The sequence below is a fragment of the Falco peregrinus genome, chromosome 3 (assembly GCF_023634155.1).
Source record: "Falco peregrinus isolate bFalPer1 chromosome 3, bFalPer1.pri, whole genome shotgun sequence".
NCBI classification, from domain to species: Eukaryota; Metazoa; Chordata; class Aves; order Falconiformes; family Falconidae; genus Falco; species Falco peregrinus.
In genome coordinates, this window is record NC_073723.1 from 63,598,065 (window position 1) to 63,623,309 (window position 25,245).

At 39.3% G+C, this 25,245-nt stretch overlaps 1 protein-coding gene across 3 annotated transcripts in view; it reads left to right on the forward strand.

Annotated features, from left to right (window-relative positions):
- Positions 1-25,245, forward strand: part of LDLRAD4 (low density lipoprotein receptor class A domain containing 4) — a 294,851-nt gene that overhangs the window by 66,153 nt on the left and 203,453 nt on the right. Inside the window, exon 1 of one of the 3 annotated variants that reach the window (XM_055800310.1) lies at positions 15,787-15,910. The exons of the other annotated variants lie outside the window; for them this stretch is intronic. The gene's annotated coding sequence lies outside the window, so the exon portion shown is untranslated. Of the gene's footprint in view, positions 1-15,786; positions 15,911-25,245 lie in introns of those variants that run through there. 3 annotated transcript variants of the gene reach the window in all.

Sequence of the window (25,245 nt, forward strand, 5' to 3'; positions counted from 1 at the left end):
AGTATTGTACCAGCTACTAAGAAGAAAATTAACTCTATCCCAGCTGAAACCAGGCCAATCATTTGTGTATGTAACAATAAAATATATGCAACTGAAGTATAATTTGAAGTAGCTGGTCTGTCGTAACCGCTCTTGCAATTTTGTTTGGGACCTGGTTATGCTTAAACAGCTCTCATAAAACATGTATATGTTAAACTTACACCTGTTAATATAGCTAAAAAATAAATCTTCAAATGACTTTGGCAGTAACACAATATATTAGACTTGTCACCTATTTTTAGTATGTTGCTGGACATCTGTATTCACAGATAACTTCTTGTCCTGGACTTACTTGTTTATAAAGTACGTGACTGTCATGGACATGCATACTGTTTTAATTTCAAACTTAAATCCCTGAGTTCTAGATAATTTGGCTGTGCATTTTTTCTACTGTGAGGAAAAAGCATTTCCTATTTAGTGAGGAAGAGGTTTATCTCATCGCCGCAGCTACAGGACTGCGGGCTGAAGTGAAGGGAAATGCTCTTCCTCCTTTTGTTTCCTTTTTTGGTTCTTCCCAAAGAACTGTTCCTTGACCCTGCTTGGTTAGTTTAGAAGTTCTGGTTCACCAGGGTGGTCTGTTGTCTGAGTTTTTGCTTTAAAAGGAAAAACATTTTAAGCCTGCTTTTTATGAGTATGTTTAAGTAATGCTCATTCTTCTGTTCAACCAGTGTTTTCATTGCTAGACGTTTTTAAAGGATAGGTGATGGTTCATCTCTGAAGCATATACTTCACTGGTTGTTTTTATGCACTGTGGTTGTTGCTTATTTAAGTTAGGAAAGCCATTGTCCAGGCTCACTGGGTTTCGTTTGGCTTCGTTTTTTTCCATTCCTGATATCTGCTGAAGACTGGTAGGTCAGATCTTTCCAAGTTCGGTATCTTAAGTTTGTGTTTTCTGTCTGCTTCTCCTTGAGGCACTGTTTGTGGTCACTGCTGCTGCTTCACTGTTCAAAGTAAGTTTATTCTCAAATGCTCACAAAGAAGGTACCAGCTGATTTAGCTGCCATGCAAACTGCAAGGCACCTCACCTCCTACATGGCAAGCCTTCTTTGTGTGTGTAAATAAAGTGTAGGTATTTCCCTTCTGGTCCTTAGAGCACAGTTATGTTAGATCTGTGCTATGCAAGGTCATTCCTATGGCGTTTGGCTGGTTTCAGCTGCCAAGTGCTGTTTCTGAGGCGCTTGGGTGCTGGCTTAGTGCTTTGTGCTCTTGTTTTTCAAGTCTTCTCAGGAAACCGAGTGGAAGAGCAACCAGCATCTCCAGTGCTCTGTTTCCCACTGCTCCAGAATGGCTGTTCCCTGGCATTCGTGGGGAGCTATCCTGGATGGGGGCTTGGGTCTCATCCAGCCTCAACCCTTCTGAATGGTTGAGAGTCTAAAGGCAAGGGAAGGTCTTGATTTTTGTCATCTTATTTGCGTGTATAAGCATACAACTTAAATGGAACCAACCCCCCTTCTCCTAGGACTTGATGTTGTAGTCCAGTCCTCATTGAGTACACCGAGGCATAAAGACGGATAATTCGCATTACTTGTTGTATGGTACGCCAAGGATGGTGTCTCACAGGTAACTGTGTTTGGCTATAGCTATTAATCACCTCAAAATCTGGTAAACGTGACATATAAAAATGTTTACAAATTTAGAACAGCAACAAAACAAAACCTGATGTTAGTATATAGTAAAAGTAAATGAAGTATCTTAGTAGCAGTATCCAGTGTGACTACGTATGATAATATATTTTTTCTGGAATTCTTGTTAAATCCTGCATTGGAAGTATAATTTCATATTTTTTTTATTTATAATATTATATATATATATATATATATAATTTATAAATATATAAGTATAAATAAACAACTATGTCTGATGCCAGAAAAACTATGCCACTTATTTTCACTTGCTGGGGTTTTTGAAGAATGCTGTCTTACAGGAGAATAAATTCAATTTAGAAAAAAACCCCTACAAAAGTAGTGCAGACTTGTTGGGACAGAGTGCTGGAAATGGTTTGAATTTACAGAAGTAAGTTTCAAACAAAATCTGAGGTAGTGTTGGGTATATATGCAGTAAATTTACCGTGATGGTTGTACACTTGACCAGCAAGATAACACATCCAAAAAGGAGTATTCGGGTGTACTGAAGGTAGCACACTTCTGCCTAACATAGGCCATTTGGTCAGTTTGAACATATTCCAGGAAAACTTTACTCTCGCAGTAATTGACAGACCCAAGTTCTTAATTACTTTTCCATATTATCAAGCTAAGCTATTTGATTCTTTGCCTACATGTGGGTTTTTTCCCTGCATTTCAGCAGCTTCCTCTTTTCATTCCAGTGTTTTGGTAATTCAGCAAAGATTATGTGGACACCTGGTAAATTATCTTCCCTTTTTAACCGTTATGATTAGGAGTTATTAGGGAAATGCAGTATGTCTCTCTTTGCTTTTGTTAAACAAAACCCAACCTCAGAATTAAGTCTTCCAGACATTTTCCTCAGTTACCCACAGAAAACATCTTCGGTATTTTTATTTTTTTTTAGTAATGCACACTGGGAGCATGGATTGGTAGGAGGTGAGAAAATAACATTCCATTTCATACTCAACTTTATAGTCATGCACAAGTAACACACAAATGATTTTTTTTAAGGAATGGATAAGCAATTGCCAGTGTACAATGTGCTGATACCTTGTTAATTATCAGCTATAAGTCTTTTAAAGAAAACCTCATAATTGATAGCCACCTTCTTGTTGATAATCACTGATAATATAAAGCTAATCTGGTCTGCAGTGGGTATAGAATGCGGTATCTGTGTTCATCAGTTGTAAATGAAACCTCAGTGTTCAGTGAATCCGACAACGAAATAATTTCTAGAAAGAATACCTTTTTGAGTAATCATTTCTTCCTAAATGTTACTTCTGGGAATTGGCTGAGGTTAAAGATATTCAGCCATTTTACCTTACCATTCCTGGGGTTTGCACTGCTTTTTTTTCTTCTCTCTTAGCTAAAGGGTAAACTTCTCTGGTAGGTTTTTGGATTGAGAGGAGGGATGAGATTGGGGTGGTAGTGGAAGGAAAAATAGGATTGAAACATAATTTTAAGAAAGTATTTTATTTCTAGACAACATTATTTTGTCTCATACATGATGCTGCTGCACCTGCTTTTCCCCATCCCTGTGCTTCACGGAGGGCTCCGCTCAAGGCCAAGGCAACCTCAACCTTCCTGACCACCCTTCACCATTGACCCCTGAGCTACCACTCATGCCTAGACCTCTCCTTCAAATGTGTCCTGCCTGTGGAAGGTTGTATTTGTCCCATCACAGTTTTCTCCCCCGCTTCTTTGGTTTCTTCGGTGTGGGAAAAATTCTGGTAATATCTAGAAAGGATCAGGTGATGGATTTATTGTCTTAACTCGTAAGTAGCAGGAGGAGTGTGATGGTGCTGCCTAAGGCCACAAAGGAAATTTCCTGGGTTACGAAGGCATGGATTCTTTGAGTTGAAAGGAGTGCACACGTCAGCAGAGAGCATCAAGGACTGGGTTTTTTTAATCAAAGAAAAAAACCCTAATTTTGCATTTGTGAAGGAGCTTATTAAGAGCAAAATGATTGTGCTTGTACCTTGCAGGCACTGCTGCTGTGGTGGCAGAACCTGTAATGAAAACAAGGCTCTCTGCTTTGATCATGGCTTGTTCTTGACTGTCTGGCAGTTAATGCTCTTGTAACAGGAACATGATGGTAGCTTCTGAAGGACCCAATGAAGAAGTTTATGGCTGACCTAAAAATTAAAGAAAGGGAGACCCTTTGAAAGAGAGTGAGTGTGTGTCATAGTTGGTCAGACATTGTATTGGCCTGTTATTGAGGTCTGATGTCATATAAGAAACTCGGTTTGAAAACAAGTAAACTTGAAAGGTAACCTTAATATTTAGCCCACAATACAAACATCTCAATCTGTGTTCTTAGGAGCTTCTGTCCTGTTTCTCATGCATGAAATACTCCTGTTTTTCTTCACTTCCCTTGAGCACTGTTTTTGGTGGGCATGACTCCAATATGTCAGAGCAAAAGTGTAGCTAGCAAGAGTGAAGAGTCACGACAAGGTACTGTGAAGAGGGGGAGAGTAGCAGAGCTTGGGGCGCTGCTGGTGCTCCTGGATTTTAGTGGGGTTTTTTGGCAGGTGCAGTTCCCTTGTGTCTTCCACAGCATGTTTTCGTACCTTCCCTTCTGTGTCTGTGATGGAGAAGTGAATTGATGTGCATCTGCCCATTGTATCAAGATGCACCTTATGAGTGAGGAAGGGCAAGGAGAAAAACATGCCCCTTCTTGTCAACTTCTGATGCTGCTTGACTTGGGGATCATAAGTGGTTTAAAGATCTCTTTAATGATGATACACTAATATATTAACAAGGAATGTCCTCGTATCTCCTTTGAATGGAAGGGTTGTTGTACTTGATTTGTTTGCTGTAGTTGTAAGCTCTCTGGAGTAATGACCTTTCTTATGCGGCTTATAAAGTACAGTGTTTACTGATGGTGTTCTGCAAACTGCTGTAGAAAAATAACATGGGGGTAATGTAGCGCACCTACCTCTTCTGTTCTTTTTCTCTCACCAATGTAATAGAACGATACAGTTATAATTGAAGGAGATACTGGGCTAACATAGTGTAAATGGTGTTGTTTTCAAGGAATTAGATACCATTTATCAAATACTAAAATATTTTTTAATTTTCCTTTTGATTTTCCTTTTAAAATTCCTTTTTAATTCTGTGAAGATGGATATGTCAAAGCTTAGTTTGAAAATATCTGCTTTTATATAGCTATTAACTTAATTCTGAGGATGTTTAAAAATACATAGGTAACATGCACGTAGAGACCAGTAATGTTCCAGGCACATGCTCTTTAAAAGCTCTGTCATAGTTTAGTTTGCTTCAGATATTTCTTGAGCAGAGGAGCTAAAATTAGATTGGTTGCAAGTAAATAAAAAAGAAAACATTTTAAAATTTGATCTAAGTTTAGTCATGTTTTTTAAAAAATGCTGAAAACAAAGGTATTTCTCCCATTTTGAAACTCAGATATTAGTTATTGCAGTGTTTTCTGCAATATTTAGTGGGGTTTAGGACTTCAAATTGTGGATTCAGTTGATTATATGATAAATATAGTTTTCACTGGGAACGTGGGATGTGTACAGCTCTGCTGATTCAGAGAGGAGCTGGAAAATGCCTCTGAGACATCGTAATTAACTTTATTATTTTTTAAAGTGTCATGATTTTTGAGATTGCAATCTGTGCCTTTTAAAAGGTCGAGTTTTGCGATGCACAGAGTACCATGTATTGAACAGAGACGAATATTGAATGTCAGCCACTGTTCTGTAGTAATGAATGTGCTTATGAATGGCTGTGGAAAGTTTAAAGGTTATTATCTCGTGTTTGTTTACTTTGTAAAGATAAGATTTCAGAGAAAATCAAAGGGCACTGTCTGGAATTCCCAGTCACTGCAGTTCCATGGAGAGCATCGATCCCTTCCTAGAGGTTGCCAGGGACTCATTATCTCTCCGTTCATTGTAGGCTGCTGATGAAATCTCCAATATTTCAGGTTTGCGATTCTTTTATTGTTGTTTTGGCAGTTTGTCAAAATTAAATGGCTTAACCAAATCAATGTGCTGTCTTGCTTGTTAACATCTACATTTCACATGTCCATATATTTTTTCATTTTGAATGTAGTCAGAATGGAATGAGCCACAACAATGACAAAAAGAGCCTTTTTGGCCTCCTCAGCTCTGAGACTGTAAGAAAACTTTCCGGAAAATAAACTTTTGTCAATTATGTAATCACAGCTTCCACTGAGATCAGTGAGAATTGCACCCATGTACCCATGGATATGAATCCGTTGCTAAAGAATAGATGCAGCAAGGTCAGAGACAGAATATAAGCGATGATGATTATGAACTTTACTTAGTTTAGGACAACAGTTTGTGTATTTGGCTGTGTGTTTTGGTGACACAATTAATTTCATAGTTAAGAATAAAGAAATTACTTGCTGTTTGTTGTGATGGCCTCTTTTTCCATGGGGTGACTAAACTTTTCTCACCAATTTAAGTTGTAGTGATATGTGGCTTTAGATGCATGTTTATCATTAGCTAAAATAACACAGCTGTTAAGAAAAGGTTTACTGCCATACTTGTTCTGCATGCTAAGCACATTCTGTGTACATTTCAAACAAAATGCCAGTTTAATAGGCCCCCTCAGAGTTTCCAAAGGAGCGATGATGAAAGTTTGGCAAGTTTACTTGTACCATTCTGTATAAAATCTGCATGGCCATTATCTACTAGACACTTGCAATATGAAAAATGCCAGCGGTGTTTTTACATTCTTAAGAGTCTAATAAGCTACGCGTCTCAAAACTGTAAAGTTTAATTATCTGAAGCATGTATGAATATGTCAATACAGTTTTCTTATTCATGTGGAGTTATTCCTAATCTTAAATAAATTTAAATATTGGAAGTATTTAAATATAGTACATGTATTTTAACACTTCACTAGCACGCAGTGGGGTTGGCAACAGTATGTGTTTTGGAAATGCCCTCCTGTGAGCAGCCCAGGCTGAGAGCAGCAGGGACTTGAGAGGCACACTGCCTGTTACAGCTCTGCCACGTGCTGTGGGTACTTGCTTTCAATTTGACTCCAGTGACTCTTTGAACTAGCAAAATCTAGTACAGGGATTTAGTCATCTTTTGTTCTACTAAGAAACAACATGGAGCCAAAAAATGCACTTAGTCCCTGTTTTACTGTGTTGCAGTTGAAAATAATTTCATGGCTTTATCACAAATGTCATTCTATAAGAACTTGAATCCTGCTGTTCTGGGTCTAGTATTACTAATGCTAAGCATAAAACACCAAAACAACCCGACTTTTCTTTTTTTAATCAAATCATGAAATATAAACCCAATGTATTTTGCTTCTTTTTACTTTTTTCTGTTCTTTGAACAATTAGAATTCAAGTTTTTCTGCCTTTCTCCATCACCATGCTGAATATTTTTGTAACTTGTAAGCTGTGTTTTAGTGCCCAGAGCTATTTGTACTATTTCTGAATGACTACTGATTTAGTCAAATTACTGTCTGAATTGAGAAGTCACGCTCTAAGGGAAAATACAGAATCCTTATTAAAATCAGGAGCCATTAATTTGGTCTCAGTTAGTTTTGAGCAGAAATGTAAAGGGAAGTAAATACAAGGAAAATGGCTTGGTTTAGACACATCTGTCTATGTCCTTACCTGACACCCCAATAATACAGCAGGCTGGCAAATCCAGGTTGTCACATGTATCGTACAGTGGTGAAAAGCTGTCTGTCTGTTGCAGAATAGATGGAACCCAGTGCAAATGGCGAGGATGATACCCTGCTTCTGCTTCTGCTGTCAGTTTACTTTTTGCTTCATTTAGCTGTCCAGCCTCTGCAGCCATGCTGGTAGAGGAGCTATAGCTTTTCACAAAATTAAACTTTCCTCTTTCCAGGCAATATCTAAAGTATTTAATAATACACTTTATAATTTCCCTTTTTACCTCGCATCAGATGACAGTTTGAGGAGCTCAGGCTGAGGGAAAGGGAAATTCAGGCTCACATTTTTCACAGAGTCTATTTTGGGCATTAGCTCTGGGTGCCAAGCTTCAGAGGGACGCTTTGACTTAAAGAGAAATACTGTGCTCTTACCTCGTGCTCACTCAGGTTTGAACTATGGGATTCAGCACCTCTGTCAGGCTTTAAATGTTTCAGATTGAGTACCCCAATTTAGTTACTTTTTTTGATAAACTGACTTACATGGGCTGCCAGAGGTGAAATGAACCCACCCAGAATCAGGCAAGGAAAAGAGTTGATGGAATGCCCAGTTTTATGCTCAGCTTTCAAGACTGTCTTCTTGGGCCTCTCAGAAAATCTCTTCTTTAATGACAAGCCAGGAAATCTTTTAACCAGACCTGAACTAAACATTTATGTCCCCCTTTTTAATGCCTTCCAGACTAGTCATCTTAAGTAGTGTTTTTCATATTCTGATTTCCTAGGTGTGCTGCCTTTCTTTTTTGCCTTGTTTATTCAAGTTAGTATTTGAAAAATAAAGAGTTATTTTCCGAATATGGAGTACTTACAAAATATGGATAATTCTGTTGCCACAATGGTATGTTTATACTGATGTATCTCTACTGTAACCAATTAAGTTTTTCAGTCATAAGTGAGGAATAACTTGATCAGGATTGCTGAGTTCACAGGATAGCTAATATACTTCCACAATACACCCATGAAGTATATGATACTTGCATGAAGCCAAATGTAAATGTTTCCGTTACAAGGTACTGGAGAGCAATGAGCATGCTTAATTTTGATATTTTTTCTCTGTTGATCCCTGATCAGATAATTGCTCAACAAAGCTGCAGTACCAGCAAACAATACTTACGTTATTCTCAGGGGAAAGGTAGCTTATTGATATTTCAAATGTCAGTCTTCCAGATGTATGAAACTCACTTTCTCTGCATACAACATTTCTGCTAGAAGTTTGGTACTACCTCCCTCCCATCTTGCCCTGGAAATTAATGGTGTCAGTCTGCCTAAGCACAGCAACCAAGAGATGTAAAACCTCTCCCTTTACTCACTTATGTTCTCCCATCCCTGCTGTAAATGTTTACCAGGATTTGTGTGCTTATTGTAAAGATTTTCATTGAAAATGGAATAATATGACTTCGGCACAGTTGGAAATAGGTTAATTTGTTTTCAATTACTAGCTGCTTTTCCATTCACAGGGGACTAAATTCTTTGCTCCTGAGAAGTTACAACTGAAAATTACTTGGACTGGGGGTGGTGTATTGAAAAAAAAAAAAAAAAAAGAAAGAAAACAGAATTAACTTCAAATTACTGGGTTTAGCTGAGTTGGGATGACAGTGTCCTGTTAAGGCCACAGTATGAAACAAAACCTTGTTTAAGCAGCTGCAGGAAGCTTGCACTTCCCTGTAGTGTGCCTTGGTTTCAAAATCTTTATACTTGTTTACTGGCAGCTTTTTTTGTGTCATAGTAATGATAAGCAGACCTGACCTGGGGAAGTGGGGATGTTACTAACAAATAAATAGGGAATTAAAAGAAAAAAAGCACGGTTTATAATGGGTATGTGACTGTGTGTTGTATTTTAAGCTTGAATTCCGACAGCAGGTACAGTCAAGTACAGTTGAGTTATTGTAGTCTGAAAATGTGAAATGTGGGTGCTTTTAGTTACCTGGCAGTGTTGTGTTTTAATGAAGAAGCCAGTTGTTTGCTCTTGCTGTTTGCTGCAGGAATATAGAGCTGATGTCTTAGCAGGGAGAAAAATAACTGAAGGAAATGCTGGATGGAAAAATATGTTAGGTATTGCTCTGTGTGATAGCATGAGTGTTTGAGGTCAGTATTATTCAACCATTTGGCCAATTAGATGCTGGCTGTGATGTTTTTCTGCTAATAAACAACTTCTCGTGTAACCCTTTAATCATATCACCCCTAGGTATCCACAAGTCTTCTATGGAGAAATATTTACAAAGATGAATGATTTAATTCTGCCTTTAAGAAGACCTTTCACAGCTAAGACATATGCATACCTGCTAGTGGGTATCGTGTGCATGCATTTCTGTGCCACTTTTACATGAATATTAGTGATTTTCCCTTTTCACAAGTATTGTTGCAAAGTCATAGGCAGCCAGTTGTATGTTGGCACAGAGCACGTTCCTCTAAACCAGACTTAGATAGGAGAAAAGTCTTAATTTTGTCTGGTAAGGGAGAAAGATCTCTCTGCAGAGCATGGTGATTCATCTTGCAGTGCTCAGCGAAGCCAGCCAGCCAACAGGAAGCTGCTGAGCTGCTGAAACTTTTCTGCATAAGCTTTCAGCTTCAAAAAATACTTCTCTGCTACTTGATTGGGGTATTGTTGTTCTTAGTCATCAGAGCCCGGGATCTCACCGTGTACCTCTGCCATGTGTGTAAGAACACAGCCTATTGCTGTAGGAAAAACTAGATGAAACATAGGTTTTCTTCAAGTGCTGGTAAGTCATTAGTCATTCTTACCACCTCTGACTGCAAAGTGTCATGAAGTATCTATTTCTTTTGAAAACTCTCTCCCTTGCTTGTAAGTCTCCCCTGTTGACTTACAGCAAGAAGCAGCTGTTGAAGACGCCAAAGATTTTTGTTCTCTGGTAGCCTGGTGTCAGTTCAAGGAGGAGATGATCTTTTCAGCAGGTGAAAGAGGCTGCTGAAAGCTTATGAGGGTTCTGTGCTTGGTAACTTCTTCTGCCAGGGCACTGGGGGTTTTCCTCTTGCATTTCAGCTGAGGAAAGCTGAAGAATAAGTGTATTTGTGCATGTGCTTTGAGATGACCTATTGGAAACCAAAGGTAAAAACTAAAAAAAAAATTGCTAGGAGGGCCATGTGATCTTTTCTGTAGGTCAGCGTACAGTGACTGTAAGCCCCAGGATTTTCATTTCAACACTGGGCAGCACCTAATAACGCATTACAGCATTGTATGACCCTGGGGTATGGGACCAGTACTGCAGCCATTGCTGTCTGTGGTGTTTATTGTCCTGCTTTTTGCTGCTAGTTAAGAAATAACATGATCTGAATCACTTCTTGATAGTGACAGGTGCGGTCTACCAGCGTATGGTCTCTGTTTCTTCACTAGGTAGAACTCTAGCAGCTGCTTTGGGCAGTCCAGAGAGAGTTTTGGTAATATCATGTCTAAATTGGCCCTTTGTATAGATCCTCAAAACATGCTTTCATGAAATGGACTTCACCTGAAGTGAATGTCATTGCAGAGTTGATGTCACATGGGACCCAGGGCCATTCTGGTTCTTCACTTGTCCTCTCATGATACTTAAAGCATCTCATGTGGTTTACAGAAACTCAAATACGAGACAAATCCTTAATGGAACATGAAGATGTTGAACCAAGTTTTTGTGATAAAGATGTGTCAGGTGGCTCAGTTCTCATTAGTTTGCAATTGATGCAGTTCTTAATGAGCACATCTGAGGCTGGACAGCCTGTGGTTCAGAGCTTGGTGCTGGTCTTTCGTGGGCTCAGCTGGAAGGGAGGATATGGGAGTGTGGCTCCTGGTTGACTCTAGTTGTAGGGAACTGTAATCTCAGGCACTCCTCAGTGAGAGGAGCAGCAGCAAGCCTTCTTGGGGTTTATGATCTCCATAGGTCTGCTCTGACAAGTATGCCACAAGCTGTCTTCTGTTTTTGGTCACTCCCTAAATTAGTAAGGAAATCATTGACCCTTGGGCTTCACCTAGTAACAGTGAATGCTTGAAATCTTACATGTGATGTGTGGAAGCCCAACAGGGGAACCTTCTCAGGATTTACATTCTGCTTCAAGTTTCTGTTATTTCAGTGGTGACCCTGAAAAACCATCATTTTATAAGCAGAGAGCAGACACCTGCTCCACATCTGTTCCTTATGTTCATCTGCCTTCTGAAGCTCTTTGCCTGTTGTTACAGTTACCCATCTTTTGTGTTCTTTGCCAAAAAGTTTGTGGCTTTTAGTTGTCATTTCAGGAGACAGAAGAATAGCAAGAAATCTCCTGTGACTAGCAAGGTAATGTTAGTTGTGGCTTTTGATGGTATTACTTCTACTGCAGAGCATTTTACAGCCTCAGGCGTTCGGATAATCTTGACTTCTCTCCTGAGCTCTCCAGCCATTTTTCTACTCTGTTGGAGCATCAGAGAGGCAGATGGGCAGTACTGTATCCTCCTAAGGTCTGTTTTAGCTGTAATATATGAAACAGAAATGTATTTTTGGCCTTCTTCCTTGTCCTCTACTCTTACAGTAGCTTTAATATTAGAAAGAAAAAAGTAGTAACATGTTCAAGGGATTCAGTGCTTACAGTTTTCTTTGCAAAATGTTTATTGAAAGTATCAAAGATTCAAACAGTTATGTTTAGTATCCTAAGTGTATTGTTGAAATTTAACTTCAGAAGTGATCTTGTCAGGATTCATGGCTTTGTAATCCATAATCCAGTTGAAAATCTGGTAGCGCTTATCTGTATGGAAAGGAGAAAGTCTTTTCTGACTTTGTGGTGGCTAGTAAAAAATGATGCAAACCACAGTCATGTTTTCTAAATCAAATCTTTTGAGACTTCAGTTCATCTGTAGTTCTCTCTGACTGATCTTAGCCCTGGGCATTTAGCGGCTGTTAGATAGGGGTTTAGTGCATCTGAAGGATGTGTAAAACTGAGCTGTGTAAAGGTGCTTGAGTTTCTGAGATAGAGAGCCTGGATTGTTCAGGTTTGACAGAGTAGATGCTCTGCATGTAACTGCTCTGTTTTGTGACAGTAGTTTTTTGGTCAGACATAAATCAAGTGAATGCAGTGCAAGACAGAATCCCATTGAACTGATTCTGAACTTCTAAAAAATACTGTTTGATAAGACATAAATGCTTCTGTAGATAAACTGTCTCAATAAAAACTTATAAGATCAAATAAGTATTGCTTTTAATGAGATACTGTGAGGCAGTGTCTTCAGTTAACTAGAAGTATGTAGCCTGCATTTCAAATTGAAGAAGAAGCCAAAGGTAGTATACCCTTGTCCACTGGGTTTTGGGTGCAAATATGAAAGCTGTGATTTTCTGTGATGCCAGGATTATTAAAAAACCCCTTCCCAACACTCCCCACACCCCCCACACCCAAAAATAACCACATCGTGCAGTTGACCTCTTGTGCCATCATCTGTTTGCCACGTGAATCAAAGGAGTGCCAGCCAGCCATGCGGGAAATGTTTTTAAATTGTTCTGGGGTTTGAAAACTTAGAATTATGGGTGTTGCCTTTCAGATGTCTTTGAGTTTAAAACTAAAAGATGGGACCATACACCATGACAGAGTGAGAGCAGTGGTGTGGTATGATTTTCATGTTAGCATATGAAAATGAACATGAGATTGGAAATCTCATTATTCCAATAGTTCGTGAATGTTGAAGTTCATCAGACTGTCTGTGAGGGGGGAAGAAAGAAAATTAAATCAGTGCTACAGCCCTCTGTTTCTATCTTATGTAAGTATAGCAGCTATGAAAAATCCAAATTTCTGGAAAAGAAAGAATGTTTATTGTAAAGACCTCTAGGAGCTGAACAAAACTCCTAGCCTGTATAAGGGAGGTGAATTACATCAGTTTATTTGTGCTTATCTAAGATGGTCAAGGTGAGTTCAGACCTGACTTACTAAACCTTTCTAGAGTTCTTTTCCTTGCATGGGAATACACCTCAGTTCAGACCGAGGTTTTAGTTACATGTGTCTTTACTTTGGTAGCGATGAATTCCAGTGACTACAGTGACCCAAGCAACTTCTGAGACAAGATGTTGTCTAATTGAAAAGACAGGAGCCAGGCTGAACAGGATTTAACATGCCTGTTAGACCTGCCAAAACCTGCATTAGCACAAATGTCTCAGGTCTGGAGGGTGTGGGGGGTTCATGGACTGTCCTGGATCTTCAAGGATGTCCCTTTATCCATTTGAAAAATTATTTGTTCCAGTTCTTCTTCTTTTTTTTTTTTTTTTTCCTGGTGGTTGTAAGCCAGGCAGCGGAGGATGGCATGGGTGCCAAAGACTGCTTCGGCTTCCCATAAGTGCTAGCCAGTGCTGCTTTGTGTCTGTTCTCCTGCATCATACATTCTAACACCTGGGTGAGTTTAACTCTTTGTAATTATATGACCAGTAACACTAGTTTTCTTTCGTAGGAAATGGTAATCATTACAGAAATGAGTCACAGTACCATGAATGGTAGTGCTCAACAGCTTTTCAAATATTAGACCTTATATAGTGGAAAGGAAAAAGCTTGGTTCGCAATCTAAAGGGGGAGAGCAGTACCTAAACAGTGAGTGGTAAGTTAAACAAAAAATTAGGAGACAGATTGGAAGGTAAGTGTAGGAAGGGCAGATGAATCACTGAGTTGATGAGAATGACAGACTCTGTGTCATAGCAAATGCCTGCTCCATGAACAAAAGAATTAACAAGGTAGTAAATGTTGTAAACACATCTTATATAAGACCTAGTGTTTCATGTTACAGAAAGGTTTATTATGATTGCTGTAATTAAATTTGCATGAAGAAGAAAGGGGTTTTTGAATGAAAACTCTGCCCAGTGCTTTAATGCCACAAGAAGACTTAACTGAAAAAATGCATTTCATTTTGGACTAAGAATTTGACTCATCCTTTGAAAAAAATTGCTATGGTGATAGCAAATTAAGCGTACAGAGTGTTTGGGTTATTCATAAAGTCAAAGAGACAGGTCACTCCAAACTGTAGAGAATAATAAAGATTAAAATGCTATAACATTAATTTTCGAAGTGTAAGCACTGTAGTGTGTGATGAGAAGGATCTGCATTATAAGATCAAGCCTTATAAAGCTCTACGATAACTACTGCAACCAGTAGGAAAGCCTACTGTTTACTGTTAGAGCATTTTTATTAATATATGTTAAAATATTGGTTGTTTCCAGGTGAATGAATCTGTCTTGCATTAGCTGAGGCACTTGTTGCAGTTTACCAAATTCTGTGTAAGCATAAATAAACAAACCAAATCAGTTAAGATCACTACATCATAAAATAGACTTTCTTTGTTTCTTTTGGCAAGTCTACTTAGTTTTAACCGAGTATGGTTGCAAACTTGAACCTTAGGTCTAAAAACCTTAAGAAAAATTTGAATTGGAGTTTGAACTTCACAGATTTCATCTCCGTAGTTAGAAAATGCTTCCAGACTCCAGCCTGTGCTGCATATTTATTCATGAGAAGGTAACAACCCTTTTATATTGGGTGTTATATAAACATGTGTCAAAGACCCAACGTTGTATTTTATTGAGCTACAAATAACATGTGCAGTTTGGAGTCAGACTTTTTATTTACTGGGTGCTGCTGGCATGCTGATCCCCAAACTGAATAGGCAGGAGAGGGTCTGGTCTGCACTGAGAGGAGCTTGTGAGCTTCCAGCAAGGGGGAAAACGGCTGAAAAATACTTGGCTGCCTTTTTCTTCTGCTTCTCAGCCTTCCTGATTGAAACAGACTGTGTGTACAAGGCACTCTCTTTAACAAGTAATTCCTGTAACGTAAGTATTGTTGTTTGGTGGTATGGCAAGGGAGCAGAGAGTCTTAAGGAACCCATAGCCCCTGAAAGTGCTGGGAGGAGGAGTCATTCTGGTTGTCTGCAAGGGTGTTTGACAGCAAGGGCATCCTTCCTGAGGTGCTCGCTGCTATAAAGCTCTCCTGGTCCTTGGTTTCTGGTGGGAACATGGGGCTCATTGACCTTTTGTGTTGGGGAGTTCCTGTGCTACACTCCAAGCATCTGTCCCCATAGTCTCAGACAGGAATGACTGCCTTCCTAAGCAGGTTTTGTGAATATAGGTCTTAACTGGCTTTGTAGCATTATTTTTTTTCTCCAAAGAACAAGTAAAAAGTGCTGAGGCTGCACCTGGAATTTGAAAAAGAGGATTTTGAATCTGATGTAGAATTTCCTTGTGGAATTTGGCTTGAAAATCTTAGAATTTGGACCTAATCTGTAGCAAAACTGAACATTACTCAGGCAATGTAGTATTTGTCAGTACATGTGAATCCAGCTCTTAAGGTGGTTACAATTTGCCATTTTTTTCCTATTTATTGTGGATTTTTCCCTGTCTGGAGTACATTGGTGGAATTTATGTGGCTACAGTGCTTTCTGTACGAATTCTGCAAAGCAAATTAAACTTCTCTTTTTTAGCATAATGTTGCTGGCATTGACCATAAGTACAAATGAGGAAGCGGATGAGAGTTTTTAAAACATCAGATTAGAGTAATCACAATGTAAACGTGTAATATACCGGAAGAATGAAATGGTTTTCCAGTCTGATGGATTTTTCTTGTTGATTGCATTAACCTTTCATCCAAAGGTACGTGGGATAGCTTGGTGCCTGCCTTGGTAGTAGTCTTTTATGATTTTACATGATCATTACTTGTTAACTTTCTTACTCAGAAGCCAGTACTTTCTGATGTTACTCCTTTAAAGGCTGTCTTTGATCCCTTTTTTTCAAGAGTAGTCTGCACTCTTTTTTGTACTGTCTTTTCAGGTAGTAAGTTTTTGTAAAAGACAGTTGGGAAAATGTTGCTGGTTTCCCATTTATCACTTGTGCTGTAGTTGCCAGGAAATTAGCTGGGTACTATGGGCTTGTATAATGCTTGAATTCTTTTCTCGGCTTTCTGTCATATGATGTAGTCTCATACTCAAATACTAAAGAGGGTAATACAATTTCAAGCTTAAGATCACCCTCCTCTTCACTGGAAGGAGAAAGGGAAAAATATCCTGCACACACAGAAGTGAACAGAGAATTTTCAGCACACCAAGTTCATTTTTTCTAATGTTTGCTTTTTATTCCTCGGTGAATGTCTGATTCAGAGTTAAGTGATGGGGAAAAACTTCTATGCATGTTATTAAAGATAAATGATATTTCTGTTGTTGGGAAGGAGGAATTCAGTAGCTTGTTAAAACTGATGTTTCCTCTGCCACGTAGATTTTGTTGGTTTGTTTAATAGAGCACTTAAGTGAATTCTTATGCATTGGGATTTTCTCCAACATTGAAGATAATTTTGTTCAATTGGGTTTTTAAACGTTTGAAAATTGGAATAAGAAAAGCAGCATTGTTTAGGGTCCTGGCTAGGATTTTAAAAACAGGAACAACTCGTAGTGTTCCTTATTAAATTTAATTAATTGCTACTCGTCGGCAATATGGCTGAGTTATTGTTGCAGTGAGACCAATAACTTAAAAGATTTGGAGTTCTGTATGTTCAGACATCAGTTGGAGCTTTGCCTAAGAGCAGTTTGATGATTTAATTTTAAAAAATATTTTTATTTCAAAAGGGTACTGAAGACCGTCTCACTCATGGATTTTTAAATGCTTTTGGTGTTTCCATGGCTAAATCTTTGGTAAGAGTTTAGTCAGGTTTATTGGCAGTTAAAAACAAATCTTTACTATTTGGTACCTGCTTAATGGTGAGATACATGCCATTAATTTGATCTCAGTCTGTTTTGTATTGCACAGATGTTCACATTACAAAATCATTATTGTCTACCCACAATCAGTGCTCCTATCAAGAAAAAACAATATAGGAGTGGGGAACTAAATGGGTGCCTGAAGTCTCATCTTATTCTAGAGATAGTCTTTCCAAATGAGCAATAAAGGGGACTGCCTGAAGAAACACATCTTTGGTGCATCTGAGATGTCTGTTCTACAGCTAAAGGGAATACTCCAGCCTGACCGTGCACTCACTCAGCACCAAGCCTTTATGCATTGAATAATTATTTTTAATGAATAGCGTGGGGAGTTAAATCCTTATGACTTAGTTATTTCTCAAGTGAACTGAAAGTCTGTTTCCATAGTGAATGTGAACTAGTAATTTGTGATAGGAGTTTGAAGTAATGTAATTATTCAAACCTTTTTATGGTCAGATGAAATTTGCCAAACGTTTTAGAAAGGTTTGCATTTGATTATGAGAAAATAAAGTTAAGGAGTTCTTTCTGACCCTTGGCTGAAAACTGAAGTGAATATACACAGTGGCTACCCTAAGTATTAATGTATTTAAGCATGCATGCTTGGGAAATGTGTGAAGTGTAATGTTACTGATTTCTTCAAGCTTTGTCCTCACTGTATAAGGCATAGTGCTCTTGGGTTTACTTAGAAAATGGTGAAATGAATGTGGCTCCCCCAGGTAAAATTCTGGTCAGAGTGAAGTTATTAGCAAAATTCCCACTGAATGAGCTGGGAGCAGGATTTTGCTGAAACACAAGAAATCCACTTGAAATCCAGTGCAAGGTTAAAAAAGAAACCAAACCCCTAATTCACATTTGAAAAAGTATGTGTGTCTTTCATAAACTTCATGTCCTTATTAAAATAAAAATCCATATTTTTTTTTCTTCAGTCACATCTCTTTTCAGACTATATTACTAAGTTAAATCAGAGTGAGTTTGTTTATGAAATTAGTTGCTCGCTGTGTTCCTAAAAACAGTTGGTAACGCACTAATAAACACCCCTCGCTTCTGTGAACCTTTTTGTGTCCGTTTAGGTTTCCTTTGACAGGATATAATCTGTCTTTGACACAAAGTATTAAAAGTGTTAATCCTAAATAGATGAGCTGGTGATGTTATCCCCATTCAAGTAACCAGATTTTGAAAAACAAACCCCTTTTCTTGTATTTAGTTTCAAAGTGACTTGGCAACACATGTTTTTGTTTTTAATTTGTGCTGTCTGGCTGGTGGTGTATGAAAAGACTTTTAAAACCCAGGTGGAGATGCTGTCTCCGTTGTTTTCTTGTCCTGGTGAGGGGAGAGCTATGAGCTCTCATACCAAGTATAAACGGAGGTATCGAGAAATGTAACCCAACCCGCCAGGAAGGCTGCGGCACTGACAGAAATCCTTTACAGCTTGCTCCTGAGCTCTCGCCTGAAACGCTCCCTGGGGCAGACCACCAGCCCCTGGGTCGGTTTGCCCGACAGAGGCAGGGAGGAGCAGCCCGCCCGGCCCACCTCGGTGGTCGCCCCTACCTGAGGGAGACGCGCTTCCAGCCCGGGAAGCGTATGATCCGTTGTGCTCTTAAGGACAGAGTGACGGGTGGTGCTGTGCCCGGCTGGGATTGAATGACTAGTGTGGTCTTAACCCGTGCTTGGGGAAGGGGAGAGGGGCTGCTGTCCCAGAGGTGGCCCCGCGGGTGCGCGGACCGAACCTGCGGAGAGCCCCGCGCGAGCGCGTGGAGCAGCGGGGGGAGCGCACCCGTCCGCGCTCGGCGGGCACGGCGCCGGGGTGGGAGGGGGCCCTCTGCTGAGTGAGGGGTCTGCTGCTGCGAGGGCAGGGCGAGAACAGCCTGCTGTATTTCCCCCCTGCTTTCTCAGTGAAAGGCTAAAAACCATTTCTCAGCCCTTAAGGAGGGACAAGAGGGACTGAAGGTCCTGGGTTGCTTCTGTCGTATCTCAGTAGGAGGTTTGGGTTGGTATATAGGAGTTTTGGGTTGTTTTTTTGGTTTTTTGTTTGGTTTTTTTTTTCAATAGCTAAACGTCATTTCTCCCTGCTATGCAGAGAGAGCAGGCTCTGTCTCAGCAGACAGGAAAATGAGGCAGCTTGATCAGCTAACGAGGTTAGCAAGTAATCCTCGTTACAGTCATTTCCACTGCTCACCGCTGCTTGAGGAAGTAGGTCTTACTGGGGATTGCCCTGTAGTTTTTTGACAAAAGGCATTTTCCTCAGTAGTATTATAGCGGTTTTCTGTTACAAATCATTTTGGCTTGGCTCTTTCTCTCCTTCCTTGCCTTACCTTCATTTCTGCTACTGATTTCTTTCAGAATTTATCTAAATGGCTTTCCACAAACCCTGAGAGATCATACCCCTCAAAGCTGAATTGCATTTCTTAACTCGTACTCCTCCTAGAGAGCTGTCAGGAGGTGGGTTTACATTCGGAGCAAAGATTGCTCGTTTCACCTCAGCAAGTATTTTTAGTTAAGCATTTTTTCCTCTAGGCAATTTCAGATGGTCTCTACTGGATCTTTAATAACATACACACTAGTAAGTTTTATTTTAAGTTGTTATTTGTAGTTTTACTATAATTTGGAGATAGCCGGAGGCTATACCTCCTGTAAGAAAAATATTTTAGTTCTCCTTAACGTGAAGGAACTTGCTCCATTAACTGCATTTGACTTAATGTTGTGAGCTTAAACACTAACCTGAAAGCTGTTAGTCAGACCTCTGGTTTAAAGCAACAAGGGTGTAATCACAAGTCAAATTGAGGTGGTAGCATTAGGTAGTTAGCAACTGGGTTTAATAGACTCTGCTATTGTACATTTGGTTATGACTTTCCTGTTGATAAAATTATTTTTTTGAGATTCTTTGGGTTTTATTCCTCAGATTCACTAAAAACTGCTTAGTTGTGAACTCTGAAAGCCTGATCAATTATTTTTTTAAAAATACACATAGTAAGGTAGTGAGATTTTTAATTTTTTGTCCTATGTGCTAGAAGTTATTTTTGGCCTTGTGTTAGGGGCAAAGGCAGCTAGCATTTCAGCATCCTCCTAGCTCCCGTTTCTGCCAGATGATAGAGGTTTAAGAAATACATTTGCTCCTAGCTCAGGTACTGCTCATACTCCATTCTGCTGGTCCAACTGGAGTGGGCAGTGCAATACAAGGCAGAGAGTTGCTGTGGGTGACTGGTTTTGGTCGGTGAGGCAGGCATACCTATTCTTCAGGTGAAGCTCTGTCTGCAATAGCAGAACTCTGGCTAACTTTGTGAGAAGGTGGCTTGAGAAAACAGAAAAGGATTTGCCCTTTCTTTTGACAAGCTGCAGAGGACCCTGTTTCCCCACATTTTCTTATTAAAATAAATTCACATGTAATTTTTAAATCTGTTGTCCCTGGTTAGTGGAAACTACAGTAGTTTTGTTGTCATTCAGACACCACAGGATCATGAAAACGTATACGTCTGCCTTCACCCTACAATCAGGCAGAAACTGTCAAGCATACATTCTTTCTCACTCCTGTACTGTGGGAGTGGAAGATAGAGTACATGCAAAATAGCTGGTAACCATGGTGGTCTTGGTGATGGCTACTGGGAGCGCTCTAAGATTACTCCTAAAGTTGTTTAAAAGCTTCATCTGTGATGGTAGTTGTCAGGAGCAAAGCACTACCCTCTTGCCACATTAAATTAGTTTTTAGAATTCTTTTGTTTAGTCTCCACATACATTATGTTACTGTTACAGTATGTTAGTGTTGTTCCTTGTATATTGTTTCTTCTGGGAAATATCTTTGGGGAAACAGCCTCCTGTGAGATTTGGTGATCTTTTTGGATGTCCAACTGGACAGGAACAGACTTTTAAACTCGGAGATTTCAAACCTTTCACATATATGTTTTATATATACAATGAAATGCATCGGATTTAATTGTAAACAGCTCGTGGATTCTCTCTGCGTGCTTGGATGGGTTTTGTGTATTCATATAAGATTAATGTCTTGGTCGCTATGTAGCTTACAGTTCTACAGTCAGATTCATGGCGTTCATTTTTCTGTGTTATTAATGAAAGTTTTAGCTATTAGCGGAAATATTTCTTGTAGAAGTTTTCCATGGAAGCTCTGCTAATCTTCATGCTTCCAAAAGTGAGAAGTGAATGTGTGTGAACTATGCACATGAACAAACTGTAGCAAATGTGTATAATCTAGCTACTGCTTTTTATTAAACATTTGCTATTGTATGATTGTTCTCAGCTGCTTATCACTTCATGTATCTTTAACTTTTGGACTGAAGTTTTCCATGCTGGTTGCCTGAATTCCGGTATGTTATGTTTTAGTCAAAATGGCTCCACTGTTTCAAATAACGGGATTAATAAAAAGCATATTTTGCATTTGTGAAAAAGAAATACTTTGGCATACTTTTCTTGAGAAGCTTATGCTCCTCTCTTATTTAGAAATTTGGCAGAAATGTGGTTTTTTGCTTCTTAACTTCCCAGTGCTACCAATAAATACTAGTAAAACGTTGCTTGTCTCACCTAGTGTACCCACATCAAACTGATGCAATGAAGAACTCCGATAAAAGCCCCTGAGGAGGTACATGGTTCTCCTCTCAGAGCAGGGTCTGAACAGAACTGTTAACCAGGATTGAGGCCATATGCTGAGGACAAGGAAGAAGAACAGTATTAGACATGCATATTTCATTTCTGAAGGCATTTTTATCCTGGACTGTGAGAAAACCATAAATTCTGTAAAATAAATGCTATGCTGGATAGTAATGGGAAGACAAAGTGAATATGAGGAGGTTTGAGCTTCTGGGCTACTGGATTCCAGGAACAGCAGGACGGGTTGTCTTGAATTCTGCTGCAAAACCTGTCAGTTTGATTAGTGTAATGCATATTCCCAAATAGACTGGGGACAGCATGGTTGTTTTTTAGGAGCTTGATTTAAAAATCTTAACTATGTTCTCTGTACTGCGTCTTCAAGAATTTGATCAGAGAAATGGATGCTTCATCACGCTTTTATCAGCGTGAGGCTTATTGACTCCAGTATTTGAGGGAATCGGAGCTCATGGAGAAATTTTGCAAGCCATATCAGACTCAAACTAGAAAGGCCACATTGTTTATATTTCTTGATTGTGTGTGTATTATTTTTAGTTGCATTTTAGGAAAATGAAAGGGATTTCTTAATTTTTTGAATGAACTGACTGCATTCTTTTGACTATGCAAGTAGAAATAGAGGGAAAAAAATCTCTAAATTTACCTTGGTGAGATTTTCTAGTTATATTGTATAGGGTTTTTTTACACTTAAAAATTAGTAAATATTCTGGAAACTAAATGGAGAATATTAATTCCACATAACCGTGTGTAAGCAATCATTTATTTGCTTAGGTAGTTGTTTTTAGAACTACTTGAGTAAATAAATTCTACTCAAGTAAGTTCTATGAATAAAGGTAAGTTTAAATAGTGCTTTTCACCATTTAAAGAAAAAAAAAATTCATCATTTGCTTTTAATGGTCCAGCAAACCTGCATGTGCTTCCATTCCCTTCTTGTACCCCTTTTTGGGAAAAACTCAACATGGTTAATGAGTTGGGGTGCAGCAAAATTTGTGTACTTTAAGAAGAAAAAACACATGGAAGAGTTCTGCCAGTCAGTGTTTGTTAACAAAATGAAGCATGATTTCAAAAACACTTTGAGTTTTTGATTTGCTTGAAATAGTTTGTTTACAAATTTAGGCCCAGATCTGACAGTCGGGCATCCTGCATGAATACACCAGAAGTGCACCTCATATTTCAGGAAAATGCAGGTAAAAGCATTGCAGTGTTGTTTCTGAAATGTGAGGGTTTGGCCGGGTGCCTTGCACTGTGTTACAGGTTGTGCTCCACATCTGGGTGGATGTCTTTGTGGTGGGCTCCAGAAACATCAGGTCTCCACTGGTGGTACCCCCATGGCTCCTTCCTGGTTTGAGCTGGGTGGTGTTTGGTGAGGGACCAGGTCCCACCGCATTTCCCTCCTGGACGTTGGTGCCCAGGAGGGCTCGCCGGTACAGCAAGCTTGGGGAAGTTGATGTGCAAGCTGACTCAAGCAGAGTAGTGCCTCAGGGACTGAAATAAGCCACCCCTGTTAGGGACCTTTATACTGGTATGACTATGTTAGCACATTTGCTGGCACCGAGATTGTTAGAGAAAGGGGAAAGGATCGCACCCTAAGGGATGTTACAGTGCGGGTGAAAGCTGCTGGTATCAGCGTGGCCTCCGCTGCCTGTGTGTATTTCTACACGTCTGTCTTCAGACCCCTCAAATAACTGAATCCAGATCATGTTTAGCTTTAGTTACAGGATGAAAATTGATGTAAGCTATAAAGTCTTTAGGTATCCAGAGTACAGTATGAAACACAGGAGTCTGTTTAAAAGCTCATCCAGGGGATGACAAACTCCCTTGTTTGCTGGCTGTCACGGCCGGTAGTGTTTTCTTAATTTCCAGTAGGACTCTTCAAAGACTTCAGAGGCCCCGGATTTAAGTGAGGGAAATAGGAGTGCAGTCAAGCCTATGATGCCTCACGGCTTCAGAGAAGAATATTTCAGCAGTTTCATTAATAAAATAGCTCTTAAAGCACTATGGAAAATGAAATAACAGCAGTCCTACAAAAGAGACGCTGAGAACCACCACCACCTTTGTCGTTCAGTGAAAAAAATCAAGTCTTGGTATAAGGAGAATTTTTTTTTAGAAAAACAAACTTGACTGCAATGAGCTGACACAGGCAGTACAGTAATAATGATAAACTTTATAAAGCAAAGTGTCTCTTATTAATGTGCTGCAAAGCACTCTAGAGATTCTCAATTCTCAAATTAAGCTATAAAAGATAATAGAAGAGCTTATAAAGTTTCTGCACAGTGAATGATTTCATGGCAGTGGCTTTGTTTGTTTTAATGATGTGAGCAGAGGGCATTTGCCCGACATCTTCAGCATTCCCAAGGGGAATAGGTACAGCAGTTACATTTTACAGTTTCACTGACATTATAGGGGTGCTGGGTTTTGCAGTTGTATTATGGTGTACTTTATAGATTGTAAGCTTTGAAATTAAAAACTTCAGTGAGGAAACAAACGTGGAAGTTTACTGCTGCTGTAATTCAGCTGGTTGCAGAAATAAATACATTTATTTACATTTGCATGGTACATTTGAATAACAGTTGAGGGCCATGACTTTTTAGTGGCATCCATAATCTTAACGTAGCTCTTCATGGACTGAAATACTGTCGTAAGGGGTGGTGTTTTGCTCATGAGCTCATCGAAGAATTCATGAACCAGTCGGGAATAGAGACAGAGTGATGCTCTTCCATCTCAGTTGACCTTTTTGCCTTCCCAAAACCAGGTATAAGCAAATGTTTTTTACTGTGCTGTGCCTGTGCTGTCCCCACCCAGTCACCCAGCCTTAACTCCCACATACATGCTTTCCTAAAGGGCAGATGTGTGATAATGAAGTAGGGGATTTTTCATCCAGCTAAATGGAATAACAGAGAAAAGTCTTAATTTTAGAAGTTAGATTTGAGGTACTGCTAACAGATTTCAATTTGAATGCTCTGTGTTTACTTCCTGATATTTTTGTAGGTCTCCTTTGCCCCTCTTCAGTTCACTTTCATGATAAAGTTGACTTACAAATCTCAGCAAAACTATCTGGAGGAGGACTGCGTCATACTGTTGTGAGGTGTTTGTTGGTTTTTTTTAAGTGTAAATTAGTTTTCTCTTTAAGCAGAAAAATGTGTCTACAATGATGCCATGAAGTGCTCTAGAAGACTATGTATTGCAGGCATGGTTTGCATACAGAGCTTTATACAAAGACATTTACACACAAGTGTGTACACAAATAGACAATTTTCAGAGACACGTTGTATAGCTTTTACAATGATGGGAGGTCATTGCATGTTGCTGTCATATAAAGAGTCTGCAAGAAAGCTCCTCTGAATTGGGAGAAGGAATGTAATTTCATTCATTAAGAGGTAGAAAATAACTTTCTTTTTCCTGAAGTCACCACTTGTCAGACTGTTTGTGGGCTTTGAACTGAAAGATTTTACAGACTAGGAAAATATTTGTGGTGTTATTTGCTTTTTTAATTTGGCAGATTCGTCTGCTTTTTGGAGGAAGGATTGGAATAAAATGAGGAAACTAGATCCCTCTCTCCCTTTTAGGGGTGGAGGTTTATTCCAGCTGTGAGCACTCCTAACTTCCCTATAAAATGCTCGTGCATTG